Source organism: Berghia stephanieae, chromosome 10 (assembly GCF_034508935.2).
Source record: "Berghia stephanieae isolate SIO BIC M18660-M18661 chromosome 10, UCSD_Bste_1.3, whole genome shotgun sequence".
In the NCBI taxonomy this organism is placed as follows: domain Eukaryota; kingdom Metazoa; phylum Mollusca; class Gastropoda; order Nudibranchia; family Aeolidiidae; genus Berghia; species Berghia stephanieae.
The window spans coordinates 43856432-43883503 of NC_088369.1; the positions used below are offsets into that span (position 1 = coordinate 43856432).

The following is a 27072-nucleotide window of genomic DNA, read 5'->3' on the forward strand; positions in this document are numbered from 1 at the left end:
ACGCTCTTATGAAATACTTCTCCGACGAGCATAAAAGTGTATCCAGGGGAGAAAAACATTATCTATCCGATCATGTTTTGACTTTTATACATTCTGATCACATGACATGTGAAAAGGTTCTAGTCAGCATGAAGAATAAAAAGTACCGATTTTCTTTGTTTAGAACCAAGCTGCTGGTTGCTGAGCGGGCGGAGGTGACATCAGACTAATGAATCCTATTAAAATACACCTAAGTTAATCCACTTACTAACCATGTTTCCTTTTTATGTATCTCTGTAGGTTGAACGTGCTGCGAATGCTGAGCGTCACCCCCCAATGGAGAAAAGGTGTCCCCCTGGGTTCTATTGTCCATAACCACAGGACGACTGACGCAAAGATAAACAACTCGGCAATAACCATATTTTCGGCTGAGATGTTGGCAGACCTAAATCAAAATCAAACTAACCAGAATAAATGACCTTATTTGTGTCAGTCACTTAAACAAACCATCGTGCTATTTATTGTTTTCTTTTTTATTAGTGGAAAATCCTGGAAATATGAGGGGCAAAAAAAGGTTAACTCCCTCCTTTCCAGAATTTTCCCTGCACCATCAGGCCAACCCAACAAAAAAATATATTTTTCTCACTCAAACAGTAAATCAACACCTGCATTCTATACAAATTATTGTTCTGACCTCTACAACAAAGACTCAAGTTTTGATAACTATAACAAAAACGTTTCTTTAAATTTTGTGATATAAAGAAGAAACTAGAATGAGAAAAGTGTTGATTTCATCGTAACGAATTTTTTTTGTACAAGTTCTTCAATTTCTTTCTTGTTAATTTGTTTTAACAAAAAGGACATTTATTTTTCTCCATTGGTTCGTCTTGACCCCCGACATTTTCAGCACGTTTCACCTGCAAGTATAGATAGAATGAAATTGACGTCATTCGGGTCTTTGTTATTGTTTATTGCCATCCGCATACTATCTATATGAATTCTTTTTTTTTAAAGTTCACACAAGGAGCTTGTTTTAAATACGCACACTATCACCAATAGATAATATGCGCTTGGCTAAGAAGCTCACAACATTGCCATCCGGAAATATAACGGACCAAACCACAAAACGGTGTAACCATTAACTTTTATAGTCTGGTTAATACAGTTAAGTGAGAATTACTCATAAACGCGGATGGCAAAAAATAAACAACCAATAACAAAGACCCGAGTGACGTCACCTACGCTCTATTTATATTTCGTTGTTTTTTTGTTTTAACAAAAAGGACATTTATTTTTCTCCATTGGTTCGTCTTGACCCCAAGCTGCTGGTTGCTGAGCAGGCGGAGGTGACATCAGACTATTGAATCCTATTAAAATACACGTTAATATACAAGTTAATCCACTTACTAATCATGTTTCCTTTTTATGTATCTCTGTAGGTGGAGCGTGCTGCAGCAGCCTCTTATGGTTCACACTATTATGTTCTGACGATCGACCCAATCAGCAAAGTCCGGTCCGCATTCGTGCACCGTCGCGAACCCGCCTGGTAGCATCGTCACAACACACCTTTCGACTAGATGCTCTGCCGTCTCGGGTTCTTGCCCACAGCGTGGACATATTGGACAGGAAGTTAGACCCCACCGATGTAACGCACTTGCCGTTAGGCAGCTCCTCGACCGAAGCCGATTCGCAGCTACCCAGTGTCTCCTCTTACTGGTATCAAAGCCTGGCAACTTCTCACCAAGCTTAGAGGATGTAACGTCCCCGCCCCCACGAGGGATTGAATTCGTCCAAACCGACTTCCATCTCGTATGTGCAGCTCTGTCCGTAGTCAGGGATTCTGCGTACAAGGGTTGCCGGGACTTATTTCGGCTCGAAACGGGGGCACCGTCCATTATGCGCATGAGAGGGTTATCCCCATTCCCTCTCTCTTTGATCTTACTCAGCCAGTTTCACGTAATCGTTTCACTCCGGACATCGGGCTGGATCGCTGCCATTATCGGGCCCCATTCTCTAGGGGTTGTTGCTAGCGTTCCCGACACTATGTGCATCGACTTGCGAAGTTTTACATCCACCTTCTCAACGTTTCTGCTTCTACCCCACACTGGAGCGCAATACTCCGCGGTGGAATAGCATAGTGCCAGGGCGGATGCTCTCAGGAGCGCTTGGCTAGTGCCCCAAGTCGATCCCGCCAGCTTCCTCAGAAGACTATTCCGCTTCTCTATCTTCCGGGCAACCCCTTCGAGATGCACCCGATAGGTAAGGCTGCGATCCAACGTCACCCCTAAATATTTTGGATGCGGCTCATATGGGAGTGGCTGGTCCCCGCGAAGGGCATTCAGTTTGCGGGTGTGCCAACCACTGCATAAGTGAAATGCAGTGGCCACGGTTTTTGAAGTGTTCATCTTCAGGTAGCACTTGTCAAAATAGGCTTTGAGTCGGGTGACGTCCTCGCTGAGTACGCTCTCGAGACGGGTCCACACTTTACTCTGAGTAACGAGTGCCCAGTCGTCCGCGTATCCCAGCCTCAGGGAGGAAGTGTTCGGCATATCGCTAATGTAAACGTTAAACAACATTGGCGCAAGTACCGACCCCTGAGGGACCCCATTCTTCAGTTTCCTTACTTGCTCGTGACGTCTCCCAGCGCGACGTGGAATTGCTTTTCCCCTAAGATCAAAGAGAACAACTTCAAGGTCTTTTTGCACCTTGTGATTTTTGCAAGTTTGAGCATCAACCCTTCGCACCAGACCGAATCGTACGCCGCTGATAGGTCTATAAAGACAGCATCTGTTTGCTGTTTTCTCTCGAACCCGTGCTCAATATGCTCTGTAAGGGCAATGACCTGCTCCGTGGTGCACCTCCCTTCCCTGAAGCCTGCCTGCTCGGGTGGCAGGGCAGCGTCTAGGACTGGCCCCCATCGGTTTAATAGAACACGCTCCAACAATTTGTAAAGACAGCTCAGCAGCGATATGGGTCTGTAACTGTCTGCCTCCTTCGCCGGTTTCCCTGGCTTCAGGATGGCAACTATCTTCGCGTGCTTCCACACTTGTGCAAGCTTTCCTTTTGCAAGGACGTCGGACATTGCCTCTGCTAGCAAGGCCCGTGCCCTGGGGCCCAGATGCGTCACCATATCGGGATATGCACCATCTATCCCTGCTGCTTTGCCGTTCTTCACTTCGCTAATGGCTGCACCCACTTCTCGGGGACTGAACGGGGCCGTCCAGTCCGACTCCTCCGCAGGTAGCGAGTCCAAAATCGTACGGTACGCCTTGCGGACACCGCGCTCAAAAGCCTGATCAGGGACCCGTTTACTACGGTTCTTAATGTTCTTGGCAATTGTGTCTGCCTCACACTCCGGTGCAACCTTCGCGTAATTCCGATCTGGGTCCAATTTCTTTATCAGACGCCAAGCGTGGCGGCTGGAGTGTGTAAAGTCGAGACTTTTCACGGTCTCCTGCCACCGTTGCTTCCTTCCCTCTGCCAGAGACTGAAGTAGTCTATCGGCTGCGTCCTGGGACTGGGTCTGCTGGTACTCTCGGTACAGCTCTGCCGACTCTTCCGTCCTGCAAGGAGTGTATAATTTCCGTTTGCGCCGTGGAATAGAGCGTTGATCGCTCTTAACCAGTAGCCTACTGAATCTGGTTATATTCTTGGACTTGGGAGAAATGGCAGGGCAGACCTTTTTTCTCACTTGTTAATAACAACAGGACGACTGATGCAAAGATAAACAACTCGGCAATAACCATACTTTCGGCTGACATGTTGGCAGACCTAATTCAAAATCAAACTAACCAGAATAAATGACCTTATTTGTGTCAGTCCCTTAAACAAACCATCGTGCTATTTATTGTTTTCTTTTTTATTAGTGGAAAATCCTGGAAATAGGAGGGGCAAAAAAAAAGGTTAACTCCCTCCTTACCACCCGTTTCCAGAATTTTCCCTGCACCATCAGGCCAACCCAACACAAAAATAGATTTTTCTTACTCAAACAGTAAATCAACACCTGCATTCTATACAAATTATTGTTCTGACCTCTACAACAAAGACTCAAGTTTTTATAACTATAACAAAAAATTTTCTTTAAATTTTATGACATAAAGAAGAAACTAGAATTAGAAAATTGTTGATTTCATCGTAACGATTTTGACGATTTTCCTGTGGTGGGTAAGGAGAGGGTAAATGGTCTAAAGCCACTTTATAGAGATGAAAAGTGGGATGTCAAAATAAAACTGGTTCAAATCTGATTGGAAGTGTAAAGCCACTCCTCTGGAGATCTGGATATGTAAATTGTGAAATTGATTTTCTGGTTTACGAGTGACGGTATCGCATTGTCTAGTCTAAATCTATGCTGGTCGTCAGGAAAGATCATCCAGCCTCGCTCTATTACGTCCCATAATCCTGAATAATCTATGTATACACCTTGTAAATAAAATACGAATGCCCCCTTATGATCCAATAGATAGTATGCGCTTGGCTGATATGCTCATAACATTGCCACCCGGAAGTATAACGCACCAACACACAAAACTGTGTGTATCCATGAAGGTTTATAGTCAGGTTAATACAGTTCAGTGAGCATTACTCATAAACGCGGATGGAAAAAAAAACCCCCAAAGACCTGAGTGACGTCACCTTCGTACTATATATACGTAACCCTTTCATTGTTAGTCCCCAGAACGTCTGATAACATAAACACTTCCAATGATTTTGTAATCGGACAACTATATGTTAAGACGGATTTATTTCTTTGCTAGGCCCCAACTCAACCAATATAGCCACGCCCCTGCCTGTAAATATTTATTGCCGAGTTGAATGAATGACGGCAATGGATTAACTCACTCAATCCTATAGATTATTTTTGCTACTTTTCAAAATTGGAAAAAAATGTATTTAAAATGAACATATCCATAGATATTTTTATTCAATTGTCATTGACATGTAAAAAATTATGATCATTAGCTTTGATAATTTGTCTCATAAAAATGTAATAAATAAGCATGGGGTAAGGGTAAAATGAGTAGACAACGGATATAGTCGGTTTTAGGGTTGAAAGAGTTAATAGACTTGCCACACGGACAAAACATACTGTACGGATGTGAAAACCTGGAACGCATCACAGTCCTGTATTAGGAGGATTCAGATTTTCGTAATCAGGTGAGTGCGTAAACTACTCAGAATAAAATGGATGGACAGGATTATGAACGAAGAAGTATGGAAAGGAAGACAGTAGAAACCAGTGGGAGAGGAAATAGGAAGAAGACGATGGAGGTGGATTGGACACACGCTTAGAAAGAATGACTCCACTATAACAAAGAAAGTATTGGACTCGAACGCTCAGGGCTGAAGAACACGGAGAAGAATTAGAAGCTGATATAATGCAGAGAAGTGGAATGATATCAAAAAGTTATCTCAAGATAGAGAGGGATGGATACTTGTTTACCCTGACCCAGGGTGAAAAAGTTAATGATGATGATGATGATGATAATGATGATGATGATGATGATGATGATGATGATGATGATGATGATGATGATGATGATGATGATGATGATGATGATGATGATGATGATGATGATGATGATGATGATGATGACGGACAGAAAACCTAGTTTACGTTTTGGACAAACTTTTATTGTCCTCGTGCGACTATGTGGTCCTGTGGTATGACACTCGCTTTCGGATTGGAAGGTCCTGGGTTCGAGCCTCGCTCGGCGCATAGTTGAGTCCTTGGAGAAGTCACTTTACTCATATTCTCTCACCGTACTCAGGTGTAAACTGAGTACCTGGCTGTTAATATAGTTGCCTCTGTCCGAAAAAATTGTAATATCGCCCAACAGGCGTCTTGTCCCGTCCTACATGTTAAATGTTGCTGTTGGCCAGGGACCCCTTGTAAAGCGCTTTGGGCACGTTTAGTGGATATTGCGCTATATAAAATCTCATTCCAAAAAAATTATGCATACAATATACTGGGTAATAACTATAAAGTCCCGCTTTCAAATAAAACCTTTTTGTTAAACAAAAAATATTTTTTGTACAATATATAGCATTTTCAATAAATACCTTTATATTTGTCAGGTGTTAATAAAAACAGGTTAGCTTTTTATCATTAATATATAGCTTGTTTTTTTGGGTTATTTTTTGTTCTTTCTTCAAATGTATTTAAAGGCGTGAATTTCCAAGTGAAAGCAATTGATTAATTGACATCAATTTACGATTATGATGGCGTCTATTGCAAATAAAAATGCCAGCGCCATCATATATAATGATATTATGAGCATTGACGACACCAACAAACAGACATTATTGAATGTAAATGAGTGGGATATTTTTGTTTTTAATCATAACAGTTTACTTGATAAAATTTTTATAATAAAAATGATCTATTGTTAAGATTGCCTATTAGCGTTTTTACAATTTTTTTCTGATAATCCTTTAAAGTTGAGCTTTAAAATTGAGCTTTTATATAGCGCAATACCCACTAAATCTGCTCAAAGCGCTTTTTTTTATTTGTTTGTTAGTTTTTTCTCGATGACTACTATGTTACTAGTGTGCATCTGTGTGAGTGTGTCTATGTCTATATTGTATTGTTATAAATGTGTAACCAAATGACAAATTGCCACTTTTTGAGGACAATAAAGATATATTATTATTATTATTATTATTATTATTATTATTATTATTATTATTATTATTATTATTATTATTATTATTATTATTATCATCATTTACAAGGGGTCCCTGGCCAACAGCAACATTTGACATTTAAGACGGGACATGACGCCTGGTAGCCGATGTTAAAATATTTTTTTCGGACAGAGACAACGCTGTAAACGGCCAGGAACTCATTTTACACCTGATTACGGTGAGAGAATGTGAATATTGGGTCTTTTCCAACGACTCAACTATGCTCCGAGCGAGGCTCGAACCCAAGACTTTCCGATCCGAAAGCGAGTGTCATACCACTAGACCTCATAGCCGCACATTAAATAATTTAGCTTTATTTCCCTGTACTGATAAAACGCTATTTTCAACATATTGAAATTTTTGGGTTTTTTTATACCACAACAACCTTTGGTTCATTGAAAAAGGCAATGTATTACACTGGTATGAACTGTGTCTTGCCCTCGAGGGTAACTAGTTCGATTCCCCCGTCGTACAATGTGACTTTAATTTTAACAAGCCACGTTGACCAACCTCAAATAGCGGAGGTACGCTGCCGGTAAAGTGGTCTAGTGGTATGACACTCGGTTTCGGATCAGAAGGTCCTGGGTTCGAGCCTCGCGCTTGGCGCATAGTGGAGTCCTTGGAAAAGGCTCTTTACTTACATTCTCTCAACGTACTCAGGTGTAAAATGAGTACCCGGTCGTAAACAGCGTTGTCTTTGTCCGAAAAAAATGTCATATTACCTAACAGGCGTTATGTCCCGTCCTACATGTTAAATGGTGCTGTTGACCCCCTTATAAAGCGCTTTGAGCACATTTAGTGGATATTGCACTATATAAAGCTCAATTTTTAATTTTTAACGCAGAAATAATGTTTTGAAAATAAGATTCTTGAGTATAAATAAAGAGAATCTCATTTTAATTCACGTTATCATTTAATCCCTGAAGAACTAAGAAATACTGCAGTGCCCTCCGTACTAAAGTCACAACAAGATCTTGACGGCCTCAAAATTCTTGCCCAGGACCATGTCCAATGGAAACAATTGGATTCAGTAGTCTGATGTCACGCCGCCTGGCAACGGCGGCCATCTTGGTGCTAAACAAAGAAAATCATTACTTCTTATTCTTCATGCTGGCGAGAACTTTTCACATGTCTTGTGATCAGAATGTGTAAAAGTCAAAACATGATCAAATTTATGTGTTTTTTCTCCTCTGGATACACTTTTATGCTCGCCGGGGAAATATTTCATACGGGCGTCCGCCATTGTTCCGATAGTTTAGAGCCAGTGTTACTAAGTTACCATGCGTCATTAGGAAGGAAGTGACGTTACGACTGTTGAATAGTATTAACAACATGGATGGAGAGAGCAGATCAGATATATGACTGAATCGCACAATGTTCAGCAAGAGTCATTGGAGACACAAGGAGGAGATTGCAAGCAGTCTTGTTCTATGGGAACCACCTGAGCGAACCAGAAGCAGAGGCAGGCAGAATAAAACCTACATTGACTGTCTGCTAGATGACACAGGAATGGACAACACCCGGGAGCTGCGTACGCTTATGGAGGACAGGACAGAATGGCGAAGGCTTGTGGCTCATGTTGGGCGCCCCAAAGGTAGGCTTAAGTAAGTAAGTAAGTCATTGGAAGAGTCTGCAACCGGTCCTTCGGAGGATTAATAATGGGTCTAAGAACTGTTCGCCTGTTGGGGCTCGTTTGAATTAATAGGGCAGAAAAATCTTGGGGTCACACCTTCTACTCTTCCGGTTCCAAAATCATTGGGAGAGTCTGCAACCGGTCCTTCGGAGGATTAATAATGGGTCAAAAAACTGTTCGCCTGTTGGGGTTTGTTTGAATTAATAGGGAAGGAAAATCTTGGGGTCACACCTTCTACTCTTCCGGTTCCAAAATCATTGGAAGAGTCTGGAACCAGTCTTTCGGAGGATTAACAATGGGTCTAATAACTGTTTGCCTGTTGGGGCTCGTTTGAATAAATAGGGCAGAAAAATCTTGGGGTCACATCTTCTACTCTTCCGGTTCCAAAATCATTGGAAGTGTCTTCAACCAGTCCTTTGGGGGACGAATAAATAATGGAGAGGTGGCATCTTGAATCATCAGAAGGTGGCACAACATCAAGGTGGCGCGACATCATAAAATATCGTCGCCTAGGCATTCCACGAAGGAATATAGATAATTCATCAAACAAGATGTCTGATGTCATCAGGAATCACCAATGTTGTCCAAAGTGAGCAAATTATGGGTTAATATTCTTGCTCAAGGTTTAAAGAAAAACGAAAGTGCCTGAAGCGGGGCTCGAACCGGGGACCTTCGGGTCACAGTGCGATGCCTTAACCACTATGCCACTTCGCCAAAAGGATCTATTATTATCGTCTTCTTCCTATTTCCTCTCCCACTGGTTTCTGCTGAATAAAATTTTTTCGCTCCACTCACTTTTCTGAATTAAAAATTCACCCCATACACCGGAGCATACTCAATGTCTCAATCGTTTCTATGTTATATGTTTGTGTTGAGAATATTGGCTATTAAGCTTAACTGCTGGTCAAAATTACTTCGCGATGGTGGTGTGCGAACGAATCGGCGGTCTCAAGAAGTGGGTGAGAGAGGGATCTAGAAATGACTTGGGTTTGAAACGAATATTTTTGTGTTCGTGGATAGCTCACACGGTAGAGCCACGCTCTCACCAGCCAGGCGGAGTTGTCGTACCAATAAGGTCGCAGGTTCAAACCCCACCACCGCCGCGAAAAAATTTTATTCTCTATTGTCTTCTGGCACTTTTCTACTCACTTCATATCTTGTTGTTACCAACATAAGTGCCTGCTCCACTCACTTTTCTGAATTAAAAATTCACCCCAGACACCGGAGCATACTCAATGTCTTAATCGTTTCTATGTTATATGTTTGTGTTGAGAATATTGGCTATTAAGCTTAACTGCTGGTCAAAATTACTTCGCGATGGTGGTATGCGAACGAATCGGCGGTCTCAAGAATTGGGTGAGAGAGGGATCTAGAAATGACTTGGGTTTGAAACGAATATTTTTGTGTTCGTGGATAGCTCACACGGTAGAGCCAAGCTCTCACCTGCCAGGCGGAGTTGTCGTACCAATAAGGTCGCAGGTTCAAACCCCACCACCGCCGCGAAAAATTTTATTCTCTATTGTCTTCTGGCACTTTTCTACTCACTTCATATCTTGTTGTTACAAATATTTACAGGCAGGGGCGTGGCTATATTGGTTGAGTTGGGGCCTAGCAATGCATCCATCCGTCTTAACATATAGTTGTCCGATTACAAAATCATTGGAAGTGTTTATGTTATCAGACGTTCTGGGGACTAACAATGAAAGGGTTACGTATATATAGTACGAAGATGACGTCACTCAGGTCTTTGTTATTTTTTTTTTTTGCCATCCGCGTTTATGAGTAATGCTCACTGAACTGCATTAACCTGACTATAAACCTTCATGGATACACACAGTTTTGTGTGTTGGTGCGTTATATTTCCGGGTGGCAATGTTATGAGCTTATCAGCCAAGCGCATACTATCTATTGGATCATAAGGGGGCATTCGTATTTTATTTACAAGGTGTATACATAGATTATTCAGGATTATGGGACGTAATAGAGCGAGGCTGGATGATCTTTCCTGACGACCAGCATAGATGTAGACTAGACAATGCGATACCGTCACTCGTAAACCAGAAAATCAATTTCACAATTTACATATCCAGACCTCCAGAGGAGTGGCTTTACATTTCCAATTAGATTTGGACCAGTTTTATTTTTGACATCCCACTTTTCTTCTCTATAAAGTGGCTTTAGACCATTTACCCTTTCCTTACCCACCACAGGAAAATCGTCAAAATCGTTACGATGAAATCAACAATTTTCTCATTCTAGTTTCTTCTTGAAGTCATAAAATTTAAAGAAAATTATTTTGTTATAGTTATAAAAACTTGAGTCTTTGTTGTAGAGGTCAGAACAATAATTTGTATAGAATGCAGGTGTTGATTTACTGTTTGAGTGAGAAAAATCTATTTTTTGTGTTGGGTTGGCCTGATGGTGCAGGGAAAATTCTGGAAATGGCTGGTAAGGAGGGAGTTAACCTTTCTTTTGCCCCTCATATTTCCAGGATTTTCCACTAATAAAAAAGAAAACAATAAATAGCACGATGGTTTGTTTAAGGGACTGACACAAATAAGGTCATTTATTCTGGTTATTTTGGTTTGATTTAGGTCTGACAACATGTCAGCCGAAAGTATGGTTTTTGCCGAGTTGTTGATCTTTGCATCAGTCGTCCTGTTGTTATTAACAAATGAAATAATAACCAGGGGGACACTTTTTCTCCATTGTGGGGTTACGCTCAGCATTCGCAGCACGCTCCACCTACAGAGATACATAAAAAGGAAACATGGTTAGTAAGTGGATTAACTTAGGTGTATTTTAATAGATTTCAATAGTCTGGTGTCACCTCCCCCGCTCAGCAACCAGCAGCTTGGTTCTAAATAAAAGAAAAATCGGTAATTTTTATTCTTCATGCTTGCTAGAAATCTTTCACATGTCATGTGATCAGAATGTATGAAAGTCAAAATATGATCGGATCGATAATGTTTTTTCTCCCCTGGATACACTTTTATGCTCGTCTGAGAAGTATTTCATAAGAGCGTCCGCCATTGTTCCTATAGTTTAGAACCAGATACTAAGTTACTATGCGTCATTACGGGGGGAAGTGATGTCAAGACCCATTAAGTTTAGAGAAGGGTATGGATAAACTTGCGGAACGTAAAAAAACAAGAACAAAATAGAGTAATGTAATCGTGACGAGGTACTTGTGCGGCTATGTGGTCTCGTGGTATGACACTCGCTTTCGGATCGGAAGGTCCTGGGTTCGAGCCTCGCTCGGCACATAGTCGAGTCCTTGGGGAAGGCTCTTTACTCACATTTTCTCACGTACTCGGGTGTAAAATTAGTACTTGGTCGTGACAGTAGTCATGTGATCAGAATGTATAAAAGTCAAAACATGATCAGATTTATAACGTTTTTCTACTCTGGATACACGTTTATGTTCGTCGGAGAAGTATTTCATAAGGGCGTCCGCCCGCCCGTTTCCCAATAGTTTAGAACCAGTTGCTAAGCTACTATGCGTCATTACGAGGGAAGTGACGTCACGACTGTTGAGCCCTATTTAAATTTGTTAAGAAAACTTTTTGACCGCCATAACTCCTGATTGCGGAACTCTGTCAAAATTGAAACAAACAAACATTGACAATCCACTTGCCGTTGAAAGCGGATAAAACTGATATTTTTCTTCCATCTGTAGAGCATATTCTATAGATTCCTAGTATGCATTTTGTTAAAATACTAAATCCTATTATTCTATCAATGTCATTTTTAACTTGTCAGTTTGATGTATTAGAATGTGTACGTGAATATTATGGTATGTTTATGGAAAGCGTCAGTGAGAAAATTGATAGGAACCAGGTGCTCTTTAAATTCATTGAATTATTGTGATAATTATTAAAAATTAAAAATTCACATCTTTGTTTATTTTAACTTTAAATTTCCTTTTTAGCAGCTGGTTTCCCTGGGCATGATAACGTTTTGTGACGAATGGTTATCATGTTATCTTTTCTTTTTTTTTTTGTGGATATTCAAACAATAATACTAACAATTGTCTGTTTTGTTCCCGTACGAAGCCTCTCCATTTTCACTCTTTCGTTATTTTTTTTACGATCACCGGCTTCAGGCAGCCCCTCCGTTTTCTACAAACAATAATACGGATTTGAGTCCTTGAGTTACATACAATGTCTTAAACTAACACAAACTAAATTTTCACTGTTCTCATCATTGGACCTAAATCAAGGTGCGTGTATTTAAAGGTCTGACAACCCAAATTGTAATGGTCTCATTGACTAAATTTTTTAGTTTGTGTGGCTATGTGATCTTGTGGTATGACACTGTCTTTCGGATCGGAAGATTCCTGGGTTCGAGCCTCGCTCGGCGTATAGTTGAGTCCTTGGAAAAGGTTCTTTACTCACATTCTCTCACCGTACTCAAGTGTAAAATGAGTACCAGGCCGTTAACAGTTTTGTCTCTCTCCGAAAAAATTATATCTCCTTACAGGTGTCATGTCTTGTCCTAAATGTTAAACGATGCTGTTGGACAGGGACCCCTTGTAAAGCGCTTTGAGCATGTTTATTGGAAATTGCGCTATATGAAAGCTCAATTTCTAAAGCTCAATTTTTTTAATGGTCTCATTGATGTAATGGAGTATAAATACTTTCAAACCAACGATAAATATTTTTGCCGATAACTACAATGTTAAAACAAGCTTATAAATAGCGTTTGGTTCTCAGACCTCTAAATATGTGCACTTCGGCCTAAATGGAAAGATAAAACGACTAGTCTACATACAAAACTCTCAACAACCAATATAAAATTTACATACAAAAGATTCTATTTTTAGCACTGAAATCAATCTGACATAATACCGTTTTGAGTCAGTTTGATACACGTCATCAGAAGTCGTGGTATGGCATGAATGTCTAATGGTGTACTAGGTCATATGACCTTTAAATACCATATACGTTTTATAATATATTATCATAATGTTCATGTTATATGTATATTATGTCAACATGATATAAACTACAATTTTACAAGAGATTGAAATATAGATATTAAAAATCAACATCATAATGAAAATTTAAAAGAGAAAGAAAAAACAAAACAAAACAAAACAAAAAAGTAAATAAATAAATAAATTTAAAAAAAATAACAACAAAGAACAACAAGCCAATTATGTATATAATGTCAACACAGAAGGGAAGAATTTTAAACTCACACCAAGTTTAATTTCAATGGGAGCGACCTATATTCATGTTTTCGTCCAACCTAGTCATCGATCACATGATTTGTTGCTGTACAACGATTGGACATTTCTCAATGTATCTAAAAAACGCTGCATTGCTTTCTATGAAAGTTGTAAACATACCCATGAGTCATATTAAGCAAAATGACCAATTGTAATGTTGGATATTTCTCAAACTGTAAACACTTTTCACTATGTGGGACATTTTGAGCACATTTTGCAATGTGACCAATGACCTCGAGCACATGGAAAGGTAATAATATTTATGATCAAGCCTATTCATTCAACCGTCATAGTCAAATTGTAAAAAGAAAGACTTATTCTTTATCAAATGCATTTTTTTAAAAATTGGTACTTACTCTTTCCATAGGATAGCCAGTGTCTAGTTTCTTCTCGAGACTTCGAGCTGATGCCATACCCTGATTGGCCCCAAATGGATAAGCTAACAAGACTACGAACATCACGAGGCAGAGTCCTTTCATCATTTTCAAGTCGGATGAGTGATCAACCACGTCGAAGAATGCAAGTTACTCACTGTGGGTGTATACCGCAGATTGTTGTTACATCGACTGGTGGTTGGAGTTTATATATAGGTAGGCACCTACTCTTCGCGTCATAAAATGGATTAATTAAACTAGTTCAGATTAATCACACTTTCTAGTTTTATGACATGACGTTATCATGAGGGTTGAAATTCCTGATAGCAAGACTTCACTCTTTTTCTTGTTTTCGTTTTTCTTTATAAATTATACATTATGACAGAATGCCGTATTTGCCGTTAGATACTTTTGTTAGATGTCTAGAATTTTGCTTCGGTAAAAAAAAAAAGATTATTTAATACTTAAGTTTAGATAAAGATATCGTTGTGCATGCCTTGCCTTTTACTGTAGGCAAGAAATCAATCTCATAACATTGTAAACAAAAATAAATGTGGCTGCTCATTCCATAACGTTATCATGGGGGGGGGGGAGGAGGGGGTGAACCGGGTCGTAGCCATAGCCATCGTTAACTTCTAGCCTGACACTAAGACCGTAACAATCGTTAACTTCTAGCCTGACACTAAGACCGTAACAATCGTTAACTTCTAGCCTGACACTAAGACCGTAACAATCGTTAACTTCTAGCCTGACACTAAGACCGTAACAATCGTTAACTTCTAGCCTGACACTAAGACCGTAACAATCGTTAACTTCTAGCCTGACACCAAGACCGTGGCCTTCGTTAACCAGAAGCCCGAAAAGCGCTGTGTGATTAACAACACCGCTATCACATTATCTCATTCGTCTGTAGTGTTTCATGAGTATTCTCCTTAAGTTTAATTTAAAATCCGTCATTGGTAAACTCACTCAACCCGAACATCGACTATATCCGTAGTTTACCCGGGTTACTTTTGCACCATGCCTATTTATTACATAGAGAGACAAATTATAAGCTAATGTTTTTCATTTTTAGATTGTAATGGTAGTTGAATAAAAATATATAAGCACATTCTCATTTTGAATACATTTTTTTCCAATTTTGAACAGTAGCAAAAATCTCTAGGATTGAGTGAGTTAAGAAACGTAACCGGTTCTAACAAAATCGTATTTAAAAAACTAGATATCAAAAGTTTCCAAAAGTGTGTCTTTTACTGGTACTTAAAAAAATAACGATCAGTTTTGACTTGTAAGCTTCAACGTAGTAGACGAAGAAACAGATACTGTGGACGTTTCGGGTTTCCCCTTTATCAACAAAACAGGATGAATGAAACACTATCTACAGACGAATGGGATAATGTGATAGTGGTGTTGTTAACCACAAAGCGACTTTTTACTTGTGCACAGAGATATTTTATTTGTATGCAAAATGCTTGTTTTGTTTGTTTTCAGGGGTTTTACGGCGTATGCAACACATTTAGGTTCAATCAGCGCCAGCAAAAAGGAAGAAAATGGGATAGTAAAAAGTTCTAGAACTACAAATAAAGCACCCAAGAAAAAGTAAGACATAGGGGAACTGGGAACAAATAGGGATCAGATGTCGATTCCAAGAGCACATCACCAATGTACTTAGTTTGAGATCACCTATAAGTCTCATCCGGACACAAGGACAAAATCCAAGAAAGAGGAATACACTCAAATGCTTACATTATATAATTCAAAATAACAAATATAATAATACATAACAGAGAGATGATTTACAACAACAAAAAAATATCATCTGCCAAAACAAAAACTATGCATTTGACTGTTCCCCTCCCAGCTAGGACTCCGGCCAGGGCCAGGACAAAACCAAGTAATCTCATTCTAAGACAAAGACAGAAATCATGTTGGAAAACAGATATAAGGGGATAGAAGACACAGTATGTACCCCCTGCCCACTATGGGAGGTCAGGAACCCCACCCAGCATTCAAAACATTTATAGTAGTTGATGAGCCCTTCCCAAAGGCTGACATCTAATTACGGTTTTGCATTTTTAAGTCAAATTATATAGAGATAGAGATAGAGAGAGAGAGAGAGAGAGAGAGAGAGAGAGAGAGAGAGAGAGAGCGAGTGAGAAAATTTTGGGAAAATACTCTTCAACAGTAGTAACGTCACTTCCTTCCTAATGACGCATGGTAACTTAGTAACACTGGCTCTAAACTATCGGAATAATGGCGGACGCCCGTATGAAATATTTCCCCGGCGAGCATAAAAGCGTGTCCAGCGGGGGGAAAAACATAATTTTGATCATATTTTGACTTTTACTTTTACACATTCAGGCATATGAAAAGTTCTAGCCAGCATGAAGAATAAAAAGTAATGATTTTCTTTGTTTAGAACCACGATGGCGGCCGTTGACGCGCGGCGTGACATCAGACTACTGAATCCAATTACAAAAGCGAGATCGTATTTTTTTTTTAAACTGTCTCAAGCAGACCATATTCAACAACATTTTCACCTAATACTGTACAGGTTGTCCGTTAGGCGTCCTCTTCTCTTTTACTTTATCACTAGCACCCGTGAACCCCTTTCTCACACCTTTTTTCACATTACCTCCCCTCTTCACTATACCACCTATGTCTCGCCACAGATTATGGCCTCACCATCTGTTTGATGTTTTTTTTTTTTTTTTTTGGTTTTTGTTTTTAGTTTTTTGTTTGTTTGGTTGTTTTTTTTTAATTTTATTTTTAACTGATATTTACAACGATATTTCGTTGTAAACAGATAAAGCTTAGTTACTGGATTAGTTCATTCTAATCTGATTATAGCAAGGGAGATAACTCATGCATACTCTTGGCATGTACGGTGTAGCACGAAGTCCAATATTTAAGAAAAAATAAAAAATAAAAAATAAAAAAATAAAAAAGAATTATATATTATATATATATATAACATTTCAAAGATAATTATTGTCACGTTACTGTAGAACGAGCTTAAGTCTCAATGGGATATTAGCTTTAGGCAACCATAAGTTGTTATTTTCCAGACCTGTTGCTATGCCATCTTGTGATGACAACGGCTGTCAGTTGTCATATGAATACTACTCACCATGGTTATATAAACCCACGCCAAACGTCACTTGCTATCCTTCACATAATGCAGGGTTGATTGTGTGAAGTACGTTCGGGGCTGGAAGATAGCAAGGCATAGTGCAGGCTACTGTACTGTGCAAGTCAGTGAACGGGTGACCAAAACCATAAAATCGTAGTATAGAGAAGGCAAATCTGTTACTATAATATGTCCCAATAAGGTATAACACAGAGAAGGCCGAAACTGTGTTATACAGGCCGGTACAGAATAAACCAAATATAACACAGGAGACCAAACACTGTGTTGTAAAATATCAAAAGCTGGTCGGTCGGTGACGACTTAAAAAGCGACATAATATGTAGTAATATCACATCTCAATAAAAGAGTGTGATAGTAAAAAGGTACCCGTCAACTCTACTTAGGCTATGTGCGTTCTGCCGTGGACTACAATTTAGCCCTCCAAAATGTAGGTAATAAAAGTAAAAATACACATAAAACCTTGGACAGAGTACAAAACCAAGCCCTTCGCTTCATCTCCGGTGCCCTGAGATCGACACCCACAGCAGCAAGTGAAATACACGGTGATGTGGAACCACTTGGACTGCGGACTTTCACGATGCAATAATGTAAGGCCCACTCACAAAGCTGCGGGCCAATCATAATATTTACTAGTGGTTCCACTCGATGTCTCAATTCATCAAAACTCAGGAATCTTGCATCTGGTCTTTTAAATAACCCCAAAATAGAGAATTCCAGAGGGTTCGAGTCGGGGCTGTGGGTGACCCAAGAATGCTTCGTACAACGACTAATGACACGATCTACAAAATGAGCTCGAATGTAGGTCAATGACAGGGTTCCAGGTTGCCAGACTAGGCAAAGGCCAGATTTCAATTGCAAAATGGCAAAACAAAAAGGCCACATTTTTAGCATACTATATAATGGTGCTCGTAGTTTTAGGTCTATTATCAGTTTCAGTTTCAAAACAAGTCTGTGTGCTTGGAGGGTTTCCGTTTTCTCTCCTTTTTATGTTATTAATATTGTTGTTGTTGCTGTTGTATAAGAATGTCTAAAACGTGATTTAAAAGACTAAAATATGAATGAAAAGGCCAAAAATGCACTAAAAGGCCAAAAGCCCAAGCGTTTCTAAAAAGCCAAAATTGTGAAATATGGCTTCGGAAAGGCCAAACTGGCAACCCTGGCAAAGGAATGTTTTGCTGTATCATCATTCTGCATCATCCTGCATAAACCATTGCCATTTTTGTTCTTCTTTGTCACTCAATCGCCCCAAAGACCGCCGAAATTGCCCCAATTCTTTGACATAACGATCTACAGTAACAGTTTGTTCCTCTCCATTTTCATCACGAAACCAAACTGGCCCGATGATGCCATGAGCGCTTATAGGCACCCCACGCTGTTGCTTTTTTCCACAAGTCGATCTCGTTCGACGATGACTTCGCCTGGTCGCTCTATTGAACCCTGGATATCGTTTTAAAAAATTGAGCTTTTATATAGAGCAATATCCACTAAATGTGCTCAAAGCGCTTTACAAGGTGTCCCTGGTCAACAGCAACACAGAGACAACGCTGTTAACGGCCAGGTACTCATTATACACCTGAGTACGATGAGAAAATGTGAGTAAAGAGCCTTTTCCAAGGACTCAACTATGCACCGAGCAAGGCTCGATCTCAGGACCTTCCGATCCGAAAGCGAGTGTCATGCCACTTGACCACATAGCCGTATATCGTTACAAAAGTCGATGTTTCGAGTTATATCAAAAAATATGCTTCATCGCTGAACCAAATGGTTCACAAATTCGTTCTTCCCCGTGTTTGTTCGAAATAATTGACACGTGTTCTTTCTCTATTGGGAAATATATGGAGTGATTCCTTCATGAATCGAAACACGATATTTTTAAGATCGTTTTTTAAATATGTATACGATATGTTAACTCACTCAATCCTAGAGATTTTTCCTACTTTTCAAAATTGAAAAAAAAAATGTATTAAAAATGAGCATATACAAAGATATTTTTATTCAACTACCATTAACATTTTAACTCTAAAAAAACATTAGATTTGATACTACGCCTATAATTTGTCTCAGAAAAATGTAATAAATAGGCATGGGGTAAAAGTAACCCAGGGTATACTACGGATATAGTCGGTGTTCGGGTTGAGTGAGTTAAGCTGTTTGACAAGCTTAGTTCATGAGACCGTCAACGCATAGACTTTTTTCGGCGTCTCCTCGACATAATTTCGAACTTTTGCCACATTTTCCTCAGTGTGTGTTGTTTTTAAGATGCTAATCCACTTCTTTAAAAGACTTCTTGAGAGACAACCACTTGTAGTACGATACATTTCAACATGGAATGTTTGTTTGTTTGTTTTTAAGGGTTTTACGGCGCTTGCAACACATTTAGGTCATATCAGCGCCAGTAAAAAGGAAGAAAATGGGATAGTAAAAAGTTCTAGAATTACAATTGAAGCATCCAAGAGAAAGTAAGACATAGGGGAACTGGGAATAAATAGGGATCAGATGTAGATTCCAAGAGCATACCACCAATGTACTTAGTTTGAGATCACCTATAAGTCTCATCCGGACACAAGAATAAAATCCAACAAAGAGGAACACACTCAAATGCTTACATTATACATTAAAAATAACACATATAATAATACATAACAGAGAGATGATTTACAAGGAAAAAAATATCATCTCCCAAAACAATAACTATGCATTTGACTGTTTCCCTCCCAGCCAGGACTCCGACCAGGGCCAAGAAAAAAACCAAGTAATCTCAATTCCAAGACAAAGACAGAAAGCATGTTGGAAAACAGATATAAGGGGATAGAAGACACAGTGTGTACCTCCCTGCCCGCTATGGGGGGGTCAGGATCCCCACCCAGTTCAACATGGAATCAATTCGGTACTCCCTGCAAAATTCAAGTTGACCGTTACTTGGTGACTTCAGATGCACAAATTATCGTTCAACACAAAATGCTTTTTCTGTCGATGTCCAAGATACGGCTATGTGGTCTTGTGGTATGAAACTCGCTTTCGGATCGGATCGGAAAGTCCTGGGTTCGAACCTCGCTCGGCGCACAGTTGAGTCCTTGGAAAAGGCTATTTATTCGTATTCTCTCACCGTAGGTACTCAGGTGTAAAATTAGTACCTGGCCGTTAACAGCGTTGTTTCTGTCGAAAAAAAATTGTAATATCGACAAATAGTCGTCATATCTCGTTCTCCATGTTACGTGCTGCTGTTTGTCAGAGAGACCCTTTGTAAAGCGCATTGAGCATATGTGACCTACCATCTCTAAACGGTATTATGTCGGAATGACTCGGGTGCAAAAAAAATGAATTTATTGACAAAAACATGAAACTTGGGGTTTGTTTCGATTTGATATGTAAGAGAATGAAGACAATTTCTCACAATGCAAAAGCTCAAAAATTCGAATAAACTATCAATTTAATTCTAAAGTCGCTTTTCGGGGTCCAATTCATCCCGACTTGATACCGTTTCGAGACGAAGGGTCACATATTTAGTGGATATTGCGTTCTTTAAAAGCTCTCGTTAAATAAATATCAGGGATTTAAGTACGGTGGGGGGGGGGGGGCTGAGGAGGAGAAGGATTAGAACGACTACAATAACAAAGCCACTGATATAGACGATGACAGATCAATACATGTGATAAGGAAAACATTCAAAAGCAGATTATCTCGTTAGGTAGAGGACAAACAAAAAGATTGATACTTTTAATAGAATTGTTTTGAATCTTTGAAATCGCACCCAAAAAAAAAATTAAATTCAAATGTGCGGCTATGTGGTCTAGTGGTATGAAACTCGCTTTCGGATCGGAAGGTCCTGGGTTCGAGCCTCGCGATCGGCGCATAGTTGAGTCCTTGAAAAAGGCTCTTTATTCACATTCTCTCACCGTACTCAGGTGTAAAATGAGTAGGCCTGGCCGTTAACAGCGTTGTCTTTGTCCGAAAATGTGTAATATAATATCGCCTAACAGGCGTCATGTCCCGTCCTACATGTTGAATGTTGCTGTTGACCAGGGACCTCTTGTAAAGCGCTTTGAGTACATTTAGTGGATATTGCTCTATATAAAGCTCAATTTTAATTTTAATTTAATAAATCTTATTTGAGCTTTGAGCTTTTATGTTGCGCAATATCCACCAAATGTGCTCAAAGCGCTTTACTCTTGGTCCCTGACCAACAGCAACAAGAAATCTGTAGAACGAGACATGACGCCTATTAGGCGATATTACTTTTTTTTTCGCACTGAGACAACGCTGTTGATGGTCAGGTACTCATTTTACACCTGAGTACGGTGAGAGAATATGAGTAAAGAGCCTTTTCCAAGGACTCAACTATGCACTGAGGTAGGCTCGAACCCAAGGGCTACCGATCCGAAAGCGAGTGTCATACCAAAAGACCACATAGCCACACAATTAAATCAAGAAATAAAATAGAAAATTAAAAGATAAATAAAAAGATAAACATAAATAAATGAATGAAATATAAAAAAGAGAAAATATGTTTTTAAAATCACGAGGTTGAAGACAACAGAAGCATTAACTCACTCAACCCCAACACCGACTATATCCGTAGTATACCCGGGGTTACTTTTACCCCATGCCTATTTATTAACATTTTTCTGATACCAATTATAGGCGTAGTATCAAAGCTAATGTTTTTAATTTTTACATGTTAATGATAGTTGAATAAAACTATTGATGTATATGCTAATTTTCAATACATTTTTTTCCAAGTTTGAAAAGTAGCAAAAATCTCTAGGATTGAGTGAGTTAAATGTTCAAATAACTACAAAAGTAGAAGGAAAGCAGGCTTACAATTCAATAATATTGTAATGTGATGTTCTAATCTCTAATCTCTAATCTCTAATCCCCAATCCCCACAGCGACTGTGAAAAACACATGCTTTTTTAATATAAATCAAATGCAATATACGATGTACAAATATTATCTATAGTATTAACATTATGTTACCATACGGAGAAAAAACCTTTTCATCGTATTTTCTTATTGATTGCATTAAAGTGCCAACCTCACATGCATCCGATAGATAAAAACACTAAGGTATTTGTTATTGTTTTGTTGTTTTGGGTTTTTTTTTTTGTTTTTTTTTTGTTGCCATCCACGTTTATGAGTAATTCTCACTAACCTGCATTAACCAGACTATAAACGTTTAAGGTTACACAGAGTTTTGTGGGTTGGTTTGTTATACTTCCGGATGGCAATGTTGTGAGCTCCTTAGCCAAGCGCATACTATCTATGGACTGTGTTTTTTTTTAATGTGAAAATTAGTCTTCAGAGCCGTTAGGTCCATAAAGCCTGAATTTTATCATGGTTTTAACAGCGTAAAACAGACAATAGATATTGCATGCTATCATTGAGTTAGGACGCCAGTCTATTGCAGCGTACTTTCCGCCAGATCTTATAGATCTGGCTACCGAATCACAGATGGGTGGATAGCGAGAGGGTCAGAAAAAAAAATCTCGACTACACCCGGATCGATTTTTGTCCCTTTACGTGTGAAACGAGTGCTCTACCAACTGAGCTATCAGAATGTTGTAGGTTCAAGTTCGATCCTCGCTCGGCGCATAGTTGATTTCTTGGAAAAGTCTCTTTACTCACATTCTCTCACCGTACTCAGGTGTAAAATGAGTACCTGACAGTTAACAGAGTTGTCTGTGTCCGAAAAAAAAATTGTAATATCGCCTAACAGGTTTCATGTCACGTCCTACATGTTAAGTGTTGCTGTTGGCCAGGGACCCCTTGTTTATATGTAAAGCGCTTTGAGCATGTTTAGTGAATATTGCGCTATATAAAAGCTCAAGATATCAAGAAAACACTGACACTATTCTGAAACGGTTTCTTATTGTCGTAACAGGGAACAAAAGTGTAATGCCAAAATACAACAGGTTCCAATCTCATCGGAAGTGTAAAATCACTCTCCCGGAGAACTGAATACATACAATGTGTGATTGATCTTCTGGTTTCAGAGCTGTCATCTGCATTTTTGGGGCCGCAAATGGCAATTTGCGGCCGCAATTATCCGCAAATTTTGGCAAATTTCCCAAAATTGGCAAATTGTGGCAAATTTTGGGAAAATTGGCAAATCGCGTGGCAAATTTTGGGGGAAAAACGAAGCGAAAACAAAATAACGAAAAAAAAAAGTGAGAAACTTGAGAAATGTTGCAGCTTTGCCTGGGCCCAAACCAAGGGAAGCTACTCTCTACGGATAATGATCCTTTAAAATCTTTGTAACAACGCTATTCACAGTCATTTCATTTCTCAAGTCAAATTAAATCGAGTCACTTACACGTCCAACTTCAGTCATGGATCGTTTCGTCAAAAAATCTTCAAATAAGGACCCAAAGCTTAGTTCTCCTCGGCAATTTTTTTTGGCAAATTTGGTCTTTTTGGCAAATTTCTTGGCAAATTTTGGGATTTTTTGGGGGCAAATTTTGACAAATTTTAGGCCCCAATTTGGCAAAAAATGCAGATGACAGTCAGAGTGATGGCATCTTATTTTCTAGTCTAAATACATGCTGGTTGTCAAGTAAGGTCATCCATCCTCGTTCCATAATCCTAAGCATCTGCCTATACATCCTGCTTCTAAAAAAGTTATGCTACTTTTGATTGAATATGAAACCTACATATGTGACCCGTCGTCTCAAAACGGTATTATGTCGGAACGAACCAGATGCTTAAAATCCAAATTTAATGTTAAAACTGGTCAAAAATATAAATTGTTGGCATTAGCACCCTAAAATATGGTATCCATTCTCCTCAATAAACTCAACATAAGTCTGATGTTTCTGGCTATCAATTGAATTTTCAGCATCTTAACCATCCCGACTTAATACCGTTTTGAGGCGAAGAGACACATGTGATAAGTCCTCCGAAGGACTAGTTCAATAAATAAATAAATTCTGTTTATTCATCCCTGAGGGGAAATTATTCTTTAGGATCTATTCCAAGGGAAAACTGTAATAATCCAGGCGTTAGCCGGAGTGCATCGCCGCAATTTGAGCTAGGGTGAGATGACTTAGAATTGCTCAAGGGCACACAGCAGAGCGACCGTTGATCGAACGCGGTACCTTTCCGGAACGAAGCAAAGACCGTACCGCTGAGCCACGCAGTCAAGGAGTTTGGATCCGGAAGTTTAGAATGTGTGACGTCACGACTTATCTACCCTTTTGTCTTTTTTTTTTTTTTTTTTACAATAGCTTTCAAGGAATGTGAGAGAAGCTGGACTAGAGAAAATTCAGGAAGGCAATCATGATTGCCTTGAAAACTGGTAGGATTATACGTACTTGATATTGCCCCCTTCATTATCGAATATTACCTCCCTTTTATATTAGATCATGATTCCCGTTTTTAACCACAACTACATAGTACTGATGTATAAGATGATGATGATGATGATGATGATGATGATGATGATGATATCCCCTTCATTATTATCACTATCACCACAATGTCAACCACTACTACTACCGTCGTCATCAGCATCATCATCAGCATCATCATCATCATCATCATCATCATCATCATCATCATCATCTCATCATCATTTCATCCCTTTCATAATAATCACTATCACCACGAGTTCAAACGCCACCAACACCGTCATCATCATCATCATCATCATCATCATCATCGTCATCATCATTGTCATCGTCATCATCATTGTTATGGTGTATTATTATTATTGAGTTATTGCCCTTTGCAATTGTATCACCAATAATGTATTTCCATAAATAATACACCGAATTACATTTAGTTACTTCTAAATAATGTCACAATTGAATATATTTTTAAGAATAGATTGTATTCGTATCATTAGTTAACTACACTTGTGCGTTGACGTTATATTACAAAACGAATATTCCTGTTTATGTATATTTCTATACTGCCATGATATGGCGGGGGTTTTTTTGTTTGTCTGTTTGGTTTTTGTTTTTGTTTTTTGTTGTTTTTTAAGCATATCTTTATTTGAACAAACTGTAGAAAAAGATATAACAAAATATTAAGAATCAAAACAAAAAATAAAGACTTTGCAACAACTCAACAATTGAGAAAATCAAGGCAAAAGGCAAAAGGGGTATAAAAAAAAAACTTCCTTTATTAGCAATTCTTGTTCAAAAAGATCAACTTGTCAATGTGGCTTTCACCGATTCAACAATAGCTGGGGCGTGTTTTTATAGTCCCCATCTCGAGTTCTTGGAAGGACGTTCATTAGTTTCGATTTCCGTGAGAAAGTTGACTTCTTGGAATCAGGTTGATTCCTAACTTATTCCTAGCTATTGGAAAGCCCATAATGTAATCAATAATTTTATTTTGATTACGGATAGTTTTTAAAAACTTAAATATGATTGAATTATATTCTATAAACCAATAAAATAACGTATTAAAGAGAAATTGAAAAATACCCAGGTACCCGAGAATACTACCCGGGTACCCGAAATATTCTGCAATACCCGGGTACCCGGGTAATGTATTGCATTCAGTAAGAAAACACAGCATCCGCCAGCCTGATCATCATCATCATCATCATCATCAAGTAATCCTCGGGAGAGATCTTTTTTCAGGATTTCGTCCAACCAAGTCATCGATCACGGGATTTGTTGTAATCCAAGGATTGGATATTTCTTTACAAATGTAAACACGCTGCTTTTTTTATGAAAGTTGGAAAAATACCCGTGTGTCAAGCTGAAGAAAAAGACCGATTGTGAAGTTACACATTTCGAAACTGTGAGTTCTTTTCACTTTGAGCACATTTAATTTTGCAATGTGCGCAATGATCTCGAGCACATGGAAAGGTAATATAGATCAATCCCATTAAGTAAGAACTTGTTACTCACAGGCTGTCAAGAAACAAGAGATGCTGTGCGCTTATCTAAGAAACTCACAACATTGCCATGCGGAAATATAACGAACCAAGACACAAAACTATGTGTAATCTTGAATGTTTATAGATAGAACGAAGATAACGTCACTCATGTTTTTGTTATTTTTTTCTGCCATCCACGTTTATGAGTAGTTCTCATTAAACTGTATGAACCAGACTATACAAGTTCATGGTTACACATAGTTTTGTGTGTTGGTAAAATAACAAAGACCTGAGTGACGTCATCTTCGTTCTATCTAACGCTCCAGTAATATTCATACAAAGCTCTTGAACTTTGAATTTAATTAGATATTCCATTTTATCATTTACAGCCGTACTCTGAAAAAAAAAACGAATTTAAAAAGGATAAAAAGTCTGATGACACGACCGGCCAGCAACCAGCAGCGTGGTTCTAAACAAAGAATATCTGTATTTTTTTATTCTTCATGCTGGCTAGAACTTTTTCACATGTCATGTGATCAGAATGTACAAAAGTCAAAATATGATCAGATTTATAATGTTGATTTTTTTTCCCTATGGAAATTGTATCGTGTTTTGAATGGGGGTTCTGTGCTGCCGATGTATTGTGCTGCGGTGTTATCAGTTTTCTACGGACATGACAAAATGGATTATGCCGACTGAAGAAGTGTGAAAAACACAGAAACGAGTCGTCTCGGCAAAAAATGTGAGTGAAAATTTACATTATATATATATATATATATATATATATATATATATATATATATATATATATATATATATATATAGATAGATAGATAGATAGATAAAGTTGAAAAAACACACCGGAAAATTGAATTGAATTGAATACATTATTTATTGTCGGTAATATCAAAGTAAGATATTAAGGAGCAGGCACCGGTATAAGCTAAAGAACAAAACACGTGTGTATGAAAGGTACCAGACAAAGCAAGAAATAAAAATACAAGAAAAAAATACATCCCAAAAAATCAGTCTACCTCGACTGAGGATCGAACCTCAGACCTTCTGATTACCGGCCAGACGTGATACTGTTAGTGATAGGTCTGCTCTCCATACTCCTTTGATTGTTATAGAAGTAGTAGAACTCTTACGTCGAATATGGTTGAATAGAGCGATATAATAAATATATAC

The 27072-nt window shown here is 38.8% G+C and overlaps 2 long non-coding RNA genes across 2 annotated transcripts in view; one reads left to right on the forward strand and one right to left on the reverse strand.

The window, feature by feature from the left end:
- Nucleotides 1–3811, forward strand: part of LOC144955837 (uncharacterized) — a 6125-nt gene extending 2314 nt beyond the window's left edge. Inside the window, exon 2 of the long non-coding RNA XR_013641818.1 lies at nt 280–3811. This is a non-coding gene — a long non-coding RNA (uncharacterized LOC144955837). The remainder of the gene's footprint in view (nt 1–279) is intronic.
- A 7031-nt stretch (nt 3812–10842) lies between these two features.
- LOC144956189 (uncharacterized) lies at nt 10843–14097 on the reverse strand. Its single transcript, XR_013641918.1, has 2 exons — nt 13886–14097; nt 10843–11041 (listed from the first exon to the last, which is right to left on the reverse strand). It is a non-coding gene; the product is annotated as an uncharacterized LOC144956189 (long non-coding RNA).
- Between the last annotated feature and the right edge of the window lie 12975 nt (nt 14098–27072).